The sequence below is a fragment of the Lithobates pipiens genome, unplaced genomic scaffold, assembly GCF_037356315.1.
Source record: "Lithobates pipiens isolate NorthernLeopardFrog02 unplaced genomic scaffold, aLitPip1_a1.2 Scaffold_28, whole genome shotgun sequence".
In the NCBI taxonomy this organism is placed as follows: Eukaryota; Metazoa; Chordata; class Amphibia; order Anura; family Ranidae; genus Lithobates; species Lithobates pipiens.
Window position 1 is genome coordinate 173,402,373 of NW_027507789.1, and position 16,740 is coordinate 173,419,112.

Below are 16,740 nucleotides of genomic sequence, written 5' to 3' on the forward strand. Positions count from 1 at the left end.
GTGTGTCTATGGGAATGTTTGATCATTCTTCCAGAAGAGCATTTGTGAGATCAGGCACTATTGTTGGATTAGAAGGCCTGGCTTGCAGTCTCCGCTTTAATTCACCCCAAAGGTGTTCTATTGGGTTGAAGTCAGGACAGGCCAGTCAAGTTCCTACACCCCAAACTCGCTCATCCATGTCTTCATGAACCTTGCTTTGTGCACTGGTGTGCAGTCATGTTTGAACAGGAAGGGGCCATCCCCAAACTGTTCCTACAAAACTGGGAGCATGAAATTGTCCAAAATGTCTTGGTATGCTGACGCCTTAAGATTTCCCTTCACTGAAACGAAGGGGCCAAGCCCAACCCCTGAAAAACAACCCCACACCATGAACCCCCCTCCACCAAATGATTTGGACTAGTGCACAAAGCAAGGTAGATAAGGACATTCATGTGCAAGTTTGGAGTGGAGGAACTTGACTGGCCTGCACAGAGTTCTGACCTCAATCCAATAGAACACCTTTGGGGTGAATTAGAGCAGAGACTCCTTCTCATCCGCATCAGTGCCTGACCTCCACAAATGCACTTCTGGAAGAATGGTCAAAAATCCCCATAAGCACACTCCTAAACTTTGTGGACAGCCTTCCCAGAAGAGCTGTTATGGCTGCAAAGAGTGGGCCAACTCAATATTGAACCCTACAGACTAGTACTGGGATGCCAGTAAAGTTCATGTGTGTGTAAAGGCGGGTGTCTCAATACTTATGGTAATATAGTGTATGGTGGGATTTTTGGTTTCATCATTGTAGTGAGTAATTTATTAATCTGGGATATAAAATGCTTTGGGGCCACCTCTGAACTAAACGTCGTTCCAATGGAAACCACATTACCACTGTTCGTTTTGGCTGTGGTAGAGTCGCTACAAAATGTCTTAGCTGATAATACCTCCATTTGTCTCTCAAAAACATTCCCCCTTTGTGCCTCAATTCCTGGATCATGCATATTTCTCCTTCTTTCATTATATATTTTAATTGTGCCTTATTCTCTTTAACCACTTCAGCCTCGTAAGAATTTACCCCCTTCCTGACCGGGCCATTTTATGCGATACGGCACTGCGTCAATTTAAATGACAATTGCGTGGTCATGCTATGCTGTACCCAAACCAAACTAATGTTCTTTTTTTCCCCCCACAAATAGAGCTTTCTTTTGGTGGTATTTGATCACCTCTGCGGTGTTTATTGTTTGCGCTATAAACAAAAGACCGACAATTTTGAAAAAATTATATTTTTTACTTTTTTTTTTATAACAAATATCCCAATTGAAAAAAAATAAAAATCTTCCTCAGTTTAGGCCGATATATAATCTTCTACATATTTGTGATAAAAGAAAAATTGCAATAAGTGTATATTTATTGGTTTGCACAAAAGTTATAGTGTCTACAAAATAGGGGATAGATTTATGGCATTTTTATTATTTTTTAATTTTTTACTAGTAATGGCGGCAATCTGTGATTTTTATCGGGACTGCAACATTGCGGTGGACTAATTGGACACTTTTGAAACTTTTTAGGGACCATTGACATTTATATCAGTGCTGAAAATAGCCACTGATTACTGTATAAATGTCACTGGCAGGGAAGGGGTTAACACTACGGGGCAATCAAGGAGTTAAATATGTTCCCTCAGTGTGTTCTAACTGTAGGGGGATGGGTCTGCCTGGGGGAGGAGACCGATCATTGTTCCTATATACTAGGAACACATGATCTGTCTCCTCTCCCCTGCCAGAGAGGAGACACACACACACACACACACACATACACACACATCCCCGTTCTGGCTCTGTCAGGAGTGATCATGGGTGCCCAGCGGAGATCGCGATCGCAGGTGCCCGGCAGAGATCGCGGGCGCCGGGTAATGTGCATAGGCTCCTCACAGACACGGCGGACGCACTCCCCGTATACCCCTTAAAGTGCCCGCCGTACAGCTATGGCGATTTGCCTTACATAAACGATGGCGCACGGTCGGCAAGTGGTTAATCCAATCTCCAAATAATGTTTCCTTTCCTGGGAATAAGTAATTTGTTTCAGTGATAAGTGGTATTAGTGAGTTATATTCCTATTTTGCTTGTCTATAAATCAAATCCCAAATTTTTCATAAATACATTTTAAATACAGTGTTAAATCACTTGTGTTCTCCATATACAAGACTTGGCCAAGAAACCGCAGTGTCAGCTTTAAAGAAAGCAATCCTGGGGAGGGAAATCCATCCTCCACATCAGTTATCAGATGAAATCCCAGGAAAACCTTTTAGATAGGCTTGCTTATCACTCTTTCCATCTAGAAGATTGGAGCCAGGCCAAGGATAATTATAGGGATTGTATGGATGCTTCATTTTCTATAAGTATTCCATCAAGAAATGTCTTTTTCAGCTATTAGCTGGGGGCTTTGGAGGAGCAGGGGCACTGAGACTTCCAGTAAAGCTTTCAACGAACAGCAGGTGGAAGGAAAAAGCAGAAGGTTATATTTACAAACTCACTTTCTTTGCTTGGCTATAATTATAGGAGCTTAGTTATGTTAAACGTGCACTTATTCTTGAATGTTTCGGAATGGCACTGATCCCGTATGAGGGTAGGTGGCCAATGAGTGCCTGTAATAGTTTTGCTACTGAACTAATATATATATATACTTTACTGCTTACCTTTAACCACTTGACTACTGGACACTTTTACCCCCTTCCTGCCCAGGCCAATTTTCAGCTTTCAGCGCTGTTGCATTTTAAATGACAATTGCACAGCCATGCAACACTGTCCCCAAATAACATTTTTTATCATTTTTTTTCACACAAATAGAGCTTTCTTTTGGTGGTTTTTAATCACCACTGGGTTTTTTATTTTTTGCCAAACAATAGAAAAAAAGACTGAAAATGTTGAAAAATTGTTTTTTTCATAGCTTGTTTTAACATTTTGCAAACTGAATTTTATTTTTCTCCTTCACTGATGTAGCTGATGAGGGTGCACTGATGGGCACTGATAAGGCTAAATTGATGGGCACTGATAGGTGGCACTGGTGGGCACTGATGAGGCGGCACTGATGGGGCTGCACTGATAGGCGGCACTGATGGGTGGCACTGATGGGCACTAATAGGCAGCACTGATAGGTGGCACTAATGGAAAGAAAAGCAGATAATCAGCTTGTGTTGACATCTGTGATCAGCTCTCATTGGCTGACAACTGATCACATGGTAAAGGGCCACTGTAATGTCATGTACACACGGCTGGACTTTTCGACAGAAAAGGTCAGACGGAACAAATCCGTCGGACAATTCGACCATGTGTGGGTTTCATTGGACCTTTGCTGTTGAAAAATCAAATGGACTTTAGATTTAGAACATGTTTCAAATCTTTCCTATGGACTCGAATTTGGTCGAAAAATCTGTTCCTCGAGTCTGGTCGAAAAATCTGTTCGTCTGTATGCTAGTCCGACGGACAAAAACCAACACTAGGGCAGCTATTGGCTACTGGGTATGAACTTCCTTATTCTAGTCCAGTTGTACGCCATCATGGTCGAATCCGTCGGACTTTGGTGTGATTGTATGTAGACAAGTCTGAATTCGACGGAAGTCCGCCGAAAGTCCGTCGAAAAGTCCGGTCGTGTGTACATGGCATTATTGGCTCTTTACCTCAATCTGTGATTAGCCGAGTCCAAAGGATTTGGCGAACACAGAGCGCTCCACCCATGTCCTGCAGAGGAGAGCGTAGGAAATCTTGATCACGGGAGGACGTCAATAGATGCCCTCCCAGTAAAATGAGCCGGTGCTGTAGCCATCATTATGCTATAGCGTGGACAGGAAGGGGTTAACCACTTCAGCCCCGGACCAATAAACACCCTAAGGACCAGAGGTCTTTTTACAATTTCGCACTGCACTGCTTTAACTGGTAATTGCGCGGTCATGCAATGTTGTACCCAAACGAAATTTGCGTCCTTTTCTTCCCACAAATAGAGCTTTCTTTTGATGGTATTTGATTGCCTCTGCGATTTTTATTTTTTGCGATATAAATGGAAAAAGACCGAAAATTTTGAGAAAAAATGATATTTTCTACTTTTTGTTATAAGAAAAATCGAATAAACTCAATTTTTGTCAAACATTTAGGGCAAAATTTATTCAGCCACATGTCTTTAGTAAAAAAAAATTCAATAAGCGTATATTTATTGGTTTGCGCAAAAGTTATAGCGTCTACAAACTACAGTACATTTTCTGGAATTTACACAGCTTTTAATTTACGACTGCCTATCTCATTTCTTGAGGTGCTAAAATGGCAGGGCAGTACAAACCCCCCACAAATGACCCCATTTTGGAAAGTAGACACCCCAAGGAAGTTGTGGAGTGGCATGTTGAGCCCATTGAATATTTATTTTTTGTCCCAAGTGATTGAATAATGACACAAAAAAAAAAAAAGTTTTACAAAAAGTTGTCACTAAATGATATATTGCTCACACATGCCATAATTATATGTGGAATTGCACCCCAAAATATATTCTGCTGCTTCTCCTGAGTACGGGGATACCACATATGTGGGACTTTTTGGGAGTCTAGCCGCGTACGGTACCCCGAAAACCAATCATTGCCTTCAGGATTTCTAAGGGTGCAAATTTTTGATTTCACTCCTCACTACCTATCACAGTTTCGAAGGCCATAAAATGCCAAAATAACACAAAACCCCCCCAAATGACCCCATTTTGGAAAGTAGACACCCCAAGGAAGTTGTGGAGAGGCATGTTGAGCCCATTGAATATTTTTTTTTTTTTGTCCCAAGTGATTGAATAATGACACAAAAAAAAAAAGTTTACAAAAAGTTGTCACTAAATGATATATTGCTCACACATGCCATAGTTATATGTGGAATTGCACCCCAAAATATATTCTGCTGCTTCTCCTGAGTATGAGGATACCACATATGTGGGACTTTTTGGGAGTCTAGCTGCGTACGGCACCCCGAAAACCAATCACTGCCTTCAGGATTTCTAAGGGTGTAAATTTTTGATTTCACTCCTCACTACCTATCACAGTTTCAAAGGCCATAAAATGCCAAAATAACACAAAACCCCCCCAAATGACCCCATTTTGGAAAGTAGACACCCCAAGCTATTTACTGAGAGGCATGTTGAGTCCATGAAATATTTTATATTTTGCCACAAGTTGCAGGAATTTTACAATTTTTAATTTTTTTTGCACAAAGTTGTCACTAAATGATATATTGCTCACACATGCTATGGGCATAAGTCAAATTACACCCCAAAATAAATTCTGCTGCTTCTCCCGAGTACGGGGATACCACATGTGGGGGACCTTTTGGGAGCCTAGCCACGTACGGGACCCCGAAAACCAAGCACTGCCTTACGGATTTAAATATAAAATGCTACCAAAAAAACTGTTAGCGATCGCAGGGATCAGGCCTGACTCTGCGATCGCTGCAGTTATGTGTTTAGTGTTTTGTAAGTGACAGTAATCGATCGATACTGCACTTGGGTGGGCTGGGCGGAGGGGCAAAACGCAGGTGCTAGCAGGTATCTGGGCTGAAACCCCGCTAACAATGCGTTTTTTTGGAACCCTAAACTGCTGGGGATGCTAGTATAGATCTGATCAGATCAGATATTGATCTGTTCAGATTCTATACCACTACGGGAGGTTTATGCTTTGCGTGTGGGTGTTAGCGGTACTGGCACTAACCTAGCGCTGCCTGCGGCTACGCAGACCCTGACCCTAAAACCTAATTGATATCACCCGCCGGGTGATCAGGGGGTTAAACCTTTATTGGGTAATAAATGGTGGGTGTCCTGATGCTATAAAAAGCAAACTAACCAGAGTCACCCGTAACACTTATACGGTGATCACTGGTGAAAGGGTTAACTAGGGGCAATCAGGTGTTCAAATTTTTATTAGGTAGTATATGGGGGTCCCTGGCGCTATATAAAAACCTGACGGGGAACCTAAATAACTAACTGGCTAACCAGCGTCACCAGTGACACTTATACTGTGATCGCTGGTGAAAGAGTTAACTAGGGGCAATCAGGGGGTTAAAACCATTATTGGGTAGTATATGGGGGTACCTAATGCTATAAAAACCTGGCGGTGAACCTAAAAAAATAACTAGCTACCTAACGGCACTAGTGACACTAATGCAGCGATCAGAAAAACAATCGCTTAGTGACACTGGCAAAAGGGGGTGAAAGGGTTAACTAGGGGCAATCGGGGGGGGGGGGTTGTGTGCCTGTGTGTACCTACATGTCAGTGTAGTGTTGGTGCACACTTACTGTTATATCCTCTGTGTTGTGAGAGACACAAGACTCTGGTCTGGAACAATGGAAGTTTATTTCAGTACTCACTGTACACTGCAACATGCATCTCAGGACAGTACATCTTATTAGCTCTTACATGTGTCCAAGATGGCTACCATACCCCTTGACCCTTGGCATCACTCCTGGGTGGAGCCAGCCTTAAAGTGGCAGTACATGTGGAACCCTTCAGGTATAACACCTTCCATCCATCCCTAAAAAAACAAAACATAAAAACAAACAAAAAAAAACGAGAAAAGGCCCAAAACATTAACTAATAACTGTCCAATAACAGTCCTCCAAACACAGGAGATGCACAGGACTTTTCCTGCATCCAAATGTGAGAGCAAGATTCCAGGGACAGTTGCGGGGATACAATGTCATTGGATCACTTTCGGCGGCCCCGTCGAAAGTCTCGTAACCGGTCTTGAAGCTGAAACCGGTCAGGAGGGCGACAGTGTCGTTGAGGGCGGGCACCCATCGACTCGGGATCGGAGGAAACAGGGTCGACTGGAATGGGCACTGGCGGTGCCAAGAAGGGATCCCCCAGCTCAGTGGGTGAACCAACCTCCGGACCAGGGCTGGAGGGCTCTGTTGGAGCTGAGTTCAAAAGATCAGAGTCCCCCCAATCATCAGTTCCCATGCATCCTGATCCGCTGGGAGCAGTTCCTTGCAACACTGGTGGTTCAGCCGGCGTCAGGGATTCATGCAGTTGAAAACGAGGGTGCAGTTGGTCCGCATGCCTTCTGCAAATGGAACCATCTTCCAGGCAGACCCTATACATCTTGGGTCCCAAAGTCTCTGCAATGACAGCAGGAAGCCAACGGGTGTTGGAAGCCCCATAAGATCGGGCCCATACCTTTTGTTGGGCTGTGAATCGGGGGATCTCATGGTGTTTGACCATCTTGTCTTGGGACTGCAGTACATGTTCCTGGACTGTTTGTGGGCGGAGCATGTCCAAAACAGTCCATGGCTGCCGACCCAGAAGGAGTTCTGCTGGAGTTTTCCCGGTGGTTGCATGTGGTGTGTTCCTGTAAGCAGAAAGGAAGGAGTCCAGCTGCTGGGGTGACAGGGACTGCTGTTTACTTGTAGCCACTGTAGCTTTGAAATAGCGTTTAAAAGTCTGCACAAACCGCTCTGCTTGACCATTTGTAGCTGGGTGGTAAGGTGCGGTCAACTTGTGTTTGATGTTGTGGGCAGTCAAGAAACGCTGAAACTCCTGACTGGTGAATTGTGCACCATTGTCTGTGACGATTTCTCTGGGGTATCCAAATGTAGCAGCGAGATGTAACAGTATGGAAACTGTTGCCTTAGTTGTTGGCTGAGTAACAGGAATGACCTCAGGCCACTTTGAATGGGCATCCACTATGATCAAGAAGGTGTGTCCTCTGATCGGACCTGCAAAGTCCAAGTGTAGTCGAAACCAAGGAACCGTGGGCCAAGTCCAGGGCTGGACGCACCCTCGAGGAGGGTCTCTTGCAGTTTGTGCACATCCAGCACAAGCATTCACATATGTTGTGATATCCGAGTCTAAGTTTGGCCACCACACATAGCCTCGGGCCTTTTGTTTCATACGTGTGCCCCCGGGATGACCAGTATGTAGCAAGTCCAGAATGTGTCTCCGGAGGGTCTGTGGAATGATCACTCGGTCTTCCCATCAAACACAGTTACCAGCCACAGTTAATTCCATACGCCTACGGAAATAAGGTTCATAATCCTGTGTGACGGTTGCAGGCCAACCGGACCGTACCCAGGAGAGTATTGTTTTCAGAAAGGTATCCTTGGCTGTATGGGCTGCTATCTCCCCAGAAGACAAGAAGGACAGGCTGGTGTAACGACAACTCTTGACCGGTGGAGAGGAGTCCATTGACCTCCCTGTCAGTCGGGACATTGCGTCCGCATTAGCATTGGCATCATGACCGCGATACTGGATTTTATAACTGTACGCTCCCAAGAACAGGGCATAGCGTTGGAGGCGGGCCGCAGTAGTCTGAGAGATGCCTTTGTCAGGGCTAAAGATCTGAAGGAGTGGTTTATGGTCTGTCAGTATGGTGAATTCCCTACCATACAGGTAAAGATGAAACTTCTTAATTGCCCATATCAGCGCAAGAGCCTCTTTGTCAATGTGCGAGTAATTGCTTTCTGCTTTTGTCAAAGACCTGGAGGCAAATGCCACTGGTTTTTCTGACCCATCAGGTAAGATGTGAGACAGTACAGCCCCCAGACCATAGGGTGAGGCATCACAAGCCAAGGTCAGAGGCTTCTGGAGGTCATAGTGAACAAGCATGCGTGACGCCAACAGCTTCCGCTTAGAGACTTCAAAAGCGCGTTGGCATGCAGCCGACCAGTCCCATCTGGAGTGTTTCTCCAAAAGCTTGTTCAACGGAAACAAGGTGTGTGCCAGATCTGGCAGAAATTTGTGGTAATAGTTCAGCAAGCCAAGGTATGATCGCAGCTGCTGGACATTGGTTGGGGCAGGAGCTTTGACTAAGGCATCAACCTTGGCTTCTGTGGTGTGTATACCGTCTGCATCCACAAGGTGGCCACAAAACTCCAATTTTGGCACCATGAATTGGCATTTTGCTAAGTTCACTTTCAGAGCCTGCTCTTGGAGTCTTTCCAACACAAGCTCCACGTTTTGCTTGTGTTCCTGGTCCGTCCGTCCCGTGATGAGCATGTCATCTAACAGGCACTGAGTGAAAGGAATGTCCGCCAAAATCTCATCCATCTTACGTTGCCAAATGGCTGGGGCAGAGGCTACACCAAACACCATCCGATTGTACTCATACAGTCCCTTGTGGGTGTTGATGGTCAGAAACTTGCGGGAAGAAGGATGGACCTCAAACTGTAAATATGCTTGTTTGAGATCAAGCTTGGTGAACTTTTGACCCCCTGCAAGAGAGGCAAAAATGTCATCTACTCTGGGTAGAGGATACTGGTCTATTTCCAGTTGGGAGTTCAGTGCCATGCGGAAATCGCCACAAATGCGCAAGTCCCCATTCGCTTTCTTCACTGGTACAACAGGTGATGCCCACTCGCTGTGCTCTACCTTTGAGATGACACCTTGTTCCTCCAGCCGACTTAGTTCTGCTTCCACTCCTGCTCGGAGTGCGAAAGGTACTGTGCGAGCTTTGAAGAATTTAGGCTGGGCGTTGGGTTTCAGCTTGAGTCTCACACAGTCATGCTTTATTTTCCCCAACTGGTCATCAAAGATCTTTGGGAACCGCTGCTTCAGGGACACCACCCATCCCTCATTATCTCCTAATGGAATTGTCACAGTGTTACAGGGATTTATAGCGATGTCTGGCATACCAAAGTGAGCAATCCAGTCTCTCCCAAAGAGAGGGGGTCCCCCATTCTCTAGTATATATAATGGCAGTCTCTTTGTCTGACCCTTGTACAATACCTGCACTTTTGCATAACCCAGTGGGTGGAGTATCTGCTTTGAGTATGTCTGCAGTTTGATTGGCGTTGGGCGGACAGTTGTTCGGGTCTGAAGTTGTCTCCATTGTTTCTGAGTGATAACTGAAACTGCTGCTCCTGTGTCCACATCCATCTTTAGTTTCTTTCCCTCAATGGTTACCTCTACAGTCATTGCAGAGGGTGCTGAATGCATATGATGTATGTCTAAACTGTGGAGCACTTCCTCATCCTCTGACTCAGATGATGATGTATATCTTCCCACCATATAGGTCTTTGTCTTGGGGTTCAGAGGTTGCTTATCTCGCACCTCAGATGTCCTGTTTTACCACAATTATGACAGGTCTGATCCTTAAACCTGCAGACTTTGTGATCATGGTCTGTATTCCCACAACGGTAGCAAGCTGACCCCCTGCTTGGTGGAGGTCTGTATTTCCAGTTTGTGACTGTGGGCTTGACTGCTGTTCTGAAAACTTCTTGTTTCACCTCTTCTCTTCTGCCCTGAGAGTTCAATTCCTCTGTATCTTTCACAGCCATTTCCATCATTGAAGCTATCTCAATTGCCTTTGCAAGGGTAAGGTCTTTCTCTGTTAACAGTCTCTTTTGGCTAGAGTCACAATTCAGTCCCATGACAAACTTATCTCTCAGTGCAGTAGGTAGGTACTCCCCAAAAGAACAGGTAGAGGCTAGTCTGCGAAGGGCGAGCACATAAGCTTTAATTTCTTCACCTGGCTGCTGCTGCCTCTGATAAAAACGAAATCTTTCTGCAATCTCTAGTGGTTTAGGCTGGAAGTGACCCTCTAACAGTGTCAGGAGCTCTGCCAATGTCTTAGTTGCTGGTTTTACAGGGGAAAGGAGATCCCTGAGAGTGTCATATGTCTGAGCACCGACCACTGTCAGAAATACTGCTACTTGCCTTTCACCTGGGATGGCATTTGCACTGAAATACTGTTCCAGTCTCTCCACCCAGGAACTCCAGGATGTCTGTTCTCCATCAAATTCACTTAATGTCCCGATCAATGACATTTTCCTGCTGGGATCTGTGATTGCTTTTATCCAGGTGACAATCCACAATGTCTTTGTCTCTCTCTCAGACTGATAGACACTTTGTAAATCCCATCCTCGTCGCCACTGTTATATCCTCTGTGTTGTGAGAGACACAAGACTCTGGTCTGGAACAATGGAAGTTTATTTCAGTACTCACTGTACACTGCAACATGCATCTCAGGACAGTACATCTTATTAGCTCTTACATGTGTCCAAGATGGCTACCATACCCCTTGACCCTTGGCATCACTCCTGGGTGGAGCCAGCCTTAAAGTGGCAGTACATGTGGAACCCTTCAGGTATAACACTTACTTTCTGTCTTCTCCTCGTAGTCCGGTCAAAAAGACCGCCCCGAGGAGAATGACATCACTTCCTCCTTCCTGTGTATACAATACACAGTGGGAGGAAGCTTCTCATTGGCCAGGAGCGATCGAGAGGGGGTGGCCAGAAACCAACGGCCATCCCCTCATCACGGATCGCTCCTGCAGCGAACCGGACCGCCATATCCAGCGGGAGGGGGTCCGATCGGACCCCCCACCCGCTGGAAGGCAGGCACGTACATGTTTGTGCCTGCCTGTGCCATTGCGATGACGTACAATGGCAATACGGCGGTCCTTAAGTGGTTAATGAAGGAAAAGTATGCTCTATTGGTTTTGAATTATGTGTTGAGCAGTATTCAACATTATAGTAACCTGTTAAAGAGTAATTCCACTTTTGTTGAGAAAAAAACATTCCCTTGCAAGTGATCAATGTATATTGCAAGGATTTTAACCTCTTCGAGCCTAAGGATAAAACAAATCTTAATGCCTAAGCACAATTTTGCAACTTTGACTTGTTACTAAAATCATACATATCTTCACAACTGCTTTGTGCATCCAGGTGGGTTATACTTTGTTTTTTTTATTTTCAGGACAAATTAGGCTTTCATTTGGTGGCAAATGGTAATGGATAGCTCCTGATTTTTCTTATTTATTATCAATTGAAAACTGTCCCAAAATATAAAAAAAAATGTAAAAAAATGTGAGTGATCACTGTGGTAGTCAGAGGCTATTGAAGCGATCAGGTGACCCATAATCAGGTGCTCCGTGTCCTGATTAGGGATGAGCTTCGTGTTCGAGTCGAACGCAAGTTCGACTCGAACATCGGTCGTTCGTGCGTTCGCCGAATTCCGAACGTTTGGGCCGTTCGCGGCAAAATTCGTGTGGCCCACAATGCACTGCGATGGCGCAATGCATTGCTGTCTCACGATTGGCCAAGCATGCACTGTGACCCTGCATGCTTGGCCAATCGCAGCGCCAGCAGCGAGGAGAGCCATGGTTGGCCACAGGCATCCTGCCTGTGGCCAATCATAGCTCAGGCTGTGTAGTGCACGCCCCACACTATATAAAGCCGCCTTTCAGGCGGCCTCGTGTAGTGTTTGTTAGCATCTGAAGCAGTGGGTGTTCTGTGTACCTTCAACACAGTTACACACCAATCGTTTTTGGCTGATTTACTATCTTGCTCTTGTGTAGTGGTTACTGTCTGTGCCCTGACCGCAGTATACACCACTATATTCACCTCACCTATATAGCTAGTGATCTAGCTTTAATAATAGAGCTTGCAGTCAGTAGTGTTAGTGCGTGCTGTCTGCGTGCTCTGTACCCAGTACATACCGCTATAATCCACCTACATAGCTGTTCTCTATTTGGGCCCGATTGTCATCTGCGGGAGTTATTGGAAGTTGTGTGTGCTTCCAGCACAGCACAGTATACGTCTGTATATACCCCTTTAACTCTGCTGTTTTATGGTTATTGTCTGCGTGCCCTGACCGCAGTATACACCGTGATATTCACCTCACCTATATAGCTAGTGGTCCATCTTTAACAATAGAGCTTGCAGTCAGTAGTGTCACTCAGGAGATAGTGCGTGCTGTGTGCGTGCTCTGTACCCAGTACATACCGCTATAATCCACCTACATAGCTGTTCTCTATTTGGGCCCGATTGTCATCTGCGGGAGTTATTGGAAGTTGTGTGTGCTTCCAGCACAGCACAGTATACATCTGTATATACCCCTTTAACTCTGCTGTTTTCTGGTTATTGTCTGCGTGCCCTGACCGCAGTATACACCGTGATATTCACCTCACCTATATAGCTAGTGGTCCATCTTTAACAATAGAGCTTGCAGTCAGTAGTGTCACTCAGGAGATAGTGCGTGCTGTGTGCGTGCTCTGTACCCAGTACATACCTCTATATCCACCTACATAGCTGTTCTCTATTTGGGCCCGATTGTCATCTGCAGGAGTTATTGGAAGTTGTGTGTGCTTCCAGCACAGCACAGTATACATCTGTATATACCCCTTTAACTCTGCTGTTCTATAAAAAGGCATCTGCAGGAGTTAGTGGGTGTTGTGTGCCTCCAGCACAATATAAACTACCCAACTACTGTTTTACCCAACTCCCTTCAGGCAATTACCATGTCTGGAAGGCCAGCAAGGAGAGGCAGACAGGCGCGAGCCGATAAAAGAGGGCAAGCAGGCTCTGTGTCTAGAGACAACAGTGCTGGTCGTGGACGCGGTGCATTGTCATCAGCACGTGGCCATGGGACATGCTTGTCCTTCTTTTCTGCAGCTGGACATGTTGAACCGCAACATGCCAACGACTTGGTAGAGTGGATGACCAAGCCCTCTTCATCCTCCTCATCCTCTCTCACCCAGTCTCAGGGTAGTAGAAAAGCAGCTGCCAACACATCGTCGTCCCTCCTCTCAATGTCATCATCAGTGACTCCTTCCCTAGACCCACCACGTCCTCCTGAGGAGTCTCCTGAACTCTTTGAGCACAGTGTTGGGTACATGCTCCAGGAGGATGCCCAGTGTTTGGTGGGCTCTGAAGATGACACTCAGCTAGAGGAAGGCAGTAGCATGAGCGCAGAGAGAGAGGATGCTCAAGAAGCACAGCAATCTGGCAGTCATGTTCCACAAGCTGCAGCATACTGCCAGGTTTGCTACAGCGATGAAGAGGGAGGGGATGATGAGGGCACTGACTCCACGTGGGTGCCTGGAAGGAGGGAGGAGGAGGAGGAGGAGGAGGAGGCACATGTCCAACGAGGCAGGATGCCCTCCGGGGGCCAGCTTAGGGGCAGCACACCGACTGAATCACACTGCAGAGCTCCGCCTGCGCAGAGCGCTTCCTCTGCGCGTTATTCTAAAAGTTCTTTGGTGTGGGCCTTTTTTGAGACGAGTGCATCAGATCGCACCGCTGCTATTTGCAACATATGTCTCAAGCGTATCTCACGTGGCCAAAACATCAGCCGCTTGGGCACCACATGCTTGACCAGACATATGTTGACCTGCCATGCAGCTCGTTGGCAAGCATACCTCAAAGACCCACACCAAAGAACAAAGCGGACCTCTCCTTGCTCCTCATCAGCTGGCATCTCCAACCCCACTAGACCTTCAGTCCTCTCTGAAACCTGCTCTGAGAGGAATGAAGGTGTAGAATTAGGTGTGTCACAGCCAAGTGCTTCCGGGAACTCTGCTAGTGGTACATCCACGTCCGATTATAGCAGACAAATGTCCCTGCCCCAGCTGCTGGACCGGCGGAAGAAATTTACTCCCAGCCATCCACATGCCCAGCGGTTGAATGCTAGCTTGGCTAAATTGCTAGCACTTCAACTGCTGCCTTTTCAGTTGGTAGACTCGGCCCCCTTCCGTGAGTTTGTACAATGTGCGGTTCCTCAGTGGCAGGTCCCCAAACGCCACTTTTTCTCACGGAAGGCGATTCCGGCTCTCTACCGGCATGTGGAAGGCAATGTCCTTGCCTCGCTGGACAGGGCGGTCAGCGGTAAGGTGCATATTACCGCTGACTCATGGTCCAGCAGGCATGGACAGGGACGTTACCTGTCTTTCACGGCCCATTGGGTCACTCTTCTGGCTGCTGGGAAGGATGCAGGACAAGGTGCAGTAGTGTTGGAGGTTGTTCTGCCACCACGCCTCCAAAATGCTACTATTGGTTGTGACACACCTCTCTCCTCCACCCCCTCCTCTTCTTCTTCCTCCATGGCCTCTTCCAGTGCTCTGTCCTCAGAACCAGCGGTGCTCCGTAGGCGTTGCAGGGGCTACACAAGTGCGCAGGCAAAACTATGCCATGCCGTGCTTGCGCTGGTTTGTTTGGGGGACAGGAGCCACACTGGGGCGGATGTTTTGTCAGCTCTGCAGGGGCAGGCCGAGAGGTGGTTGACGCCACGCCAGCTTAAGCCAGGAATGGTGGTTTGCGACAATGGCACCAACCTCCTCTCCGCCCTCCGACAGGGACAACTGACCCATGTGCCCTGTGTAGCTCACGTCCTTAACCTGGTGGTGCAGCGGCTCTTGGGCAGGTACCCCGGCTTACAGGATGTCCTGAAACAGGCCAGGAGAGTCTGTGTGCATTTCCGCCGATCATTTAATGCCTGTGCTCGGCTGGCTGAGCTCCAAAAGGAGTTGAACCTGCCCAAGAACCGCCTTATATGTGACATGCCCACCAGATGGAACTCAACATTGGCCATGCTGCAGCGGCTGCACACGCAGCAGAGGGCCATCAATGAGTACCTGTGCGACTACGGCACCAGGACAGGGTCAGGGGAGCTTGGTTTTTTCTCACCACGCCAGTGGGGCATGATCAGGGATGCATGCACTGTCCTGTCACCGTTTGAGGAGGCCACAAGGATGGTGAGCAGTGACAGTGCATGCATCAGTGACACTGTACCTCTTGTCCACCTCTTGGAGCATACGCTGCGTGGAATAATGGACAGGGCACTTGAGGCAGAACAGAGGCAGGAAGAGGAGGACTTCCTTGCCTCTCAAGGCCCCCTTTATCCAGACAGTGCTCCTGCTGTGCCACCCATCACACAGGAAGAGGGTGAGGAGGAGGAAGAGGAGGAGGATGATTGTGTCAGCATGGAGGTGGAGGCTGGCACTCAGCATCAGCATCAGCAGCAGCAGTCTTATAGGGATGATTTACAGTCCCAAGAAACACGTGGACTTGTACGTGGCTGGGAGGAGGTAGCTGCGGATCATGTTGTCCTTAGTGACCCAGAGGACTCCGGACCGAATGCCTCAGCTAACCTACGCTGCATGGCCTCCCTGATCCTGCAAAGCCTGCGGAAGGATCCTCGTATTCTTCGGATCAAGGAGAGAGACCATTACTGGCTGGCCACTCTCCTTGATCCACGGTACAAGGGTAAGGTTGCCGACCTTATCTTGCCATCGCAGAGGGAGCAGAGGATGAGACATCTCCGGGAGGCCTTGCAGAAAGCTCTGTGCAACGCGTTCCCAGAGACTGGGAGGTCACAAACTCCTGGTCCTGGACAACGTGTTGCTGAGGCATCAGTCAGAAGGAGCGGTGGAGAAGGTGGTCGTCTGACTGATGCTTTCAGACAATTTTTTAGTCCGCAGCCCCAAGGTATGATTGGTTCCAGCACCCATCGCCAGCGTCTAATTTACATGGTGCAGGAATACCTAGGGGCAAGGTCAGACTTGGACACCTTTCCCACTGAAAATCCTCTGGCTTACTGGGTCTTGAGGATGGATCACTGGCCAGAGCTTGCACAGTATGCAATTGAGCTACTGGCCTGTCCTGCATCCAGCGTTCTTTCGGAACGCACCTTCAGTGCTGCTGGTGGCTTCGTTACCGATCACAGGGTGCGCCTGTCCACCGAATCAGTTGATCGACTGACCTTCATCAAGATGAATCAGTCTTGGATCACCCACAGCTACCAAGCACCTGAAGCTGATGTAACCGAATAATTTTTTTTGAAATACCACATCCCTTCAAGACTGCCTATGCTGATGCTGAGTGAATGTCCTGTTATGTTGATTGTCTATCCTCTTCCTCCTCCGCTGATATGTTGGAAGAACATTTTTGGTTCTGGGTGATGCCAGCAGCCCAATTTTTCTGCCCCTGTTTAACAGGGGCGTTTAAGTACAATTTTTGATGCAATGCTTTGCAGCA